At 69.8% G+C, this 321-nt stretch overlaps 2 protein-coding genes across 2 annotated transcripts in view; both read right to left on the bottom strand.

Annotated features, from left to right (window-relative positions):
• XKR7 (XK related 7) overlaps positions 1 to 321 on the bottom strand; it is a gene marked incomplete at its 3' end in the record, with an annotated part of 17,322 nt that overhangs the window by 14,808 nt on the left and 2,193 nt on the right. The window lies entirely within an intron of this gene.
• Positions 1 to 321, bottom strand: part of HCK (HCK proto-oncogene, Src family tyrosine kinase) — a 36,334-nt gene that overhangs the window by 35,673 nt on the left and 340 nt on the right. The gene's annotated exons all lie outside the window — the stretch shown is intronic.

Here is a 321-nt window from a genome sequence, read left to right as displayed (position 1 = left end):
TCCCCCACGGCTGTGCCGGGCTGGGCCCCCCCTTCCCGGGGAGAGCGGCCCCTGCCCCTCCATGCGGCCCAGCGTCCCTGGCAGAACCCTGCCCTCACTGCGCTGTGTGCTGTTGGCAAGGCCAGGCGGTCACCGTGCTTCCCTCCACTGCTGCCAGCACACGGGCACCCATCCCTGTCCCTGGCCCCAGCCCCAGCCCAGTCCCACTCCCATCCTCATCCCCATCACAGCCCATCCCTATCCCTGGCCCTGGTCCCAGCCCCATCCTCATCCTCATCCTTATCCTCATCCCCAGCCCAGCACAGCCCCCGCCCCATCTCA

This window comes from Egretta garzetta, unplaced genomic scaffold (assembly GCF_000687185.1).
Source record: "Egretta garzetta isolate BGI_Z169 unplaced genomic scaffold, ASM68718v1 scaffold316, whole genome shotgun sequence".
In the NCBI taxonomy this organism is placed as follows: domain Eukaryota; kingdom Metazoa; phylum Chordata; class Aves; order Pelecaniformes; family Ardeidae; genus Egretta; species Egretta garzetta.
This window is presented reverse-complemented; position numbering and strand designations above follow the sequence as displayed.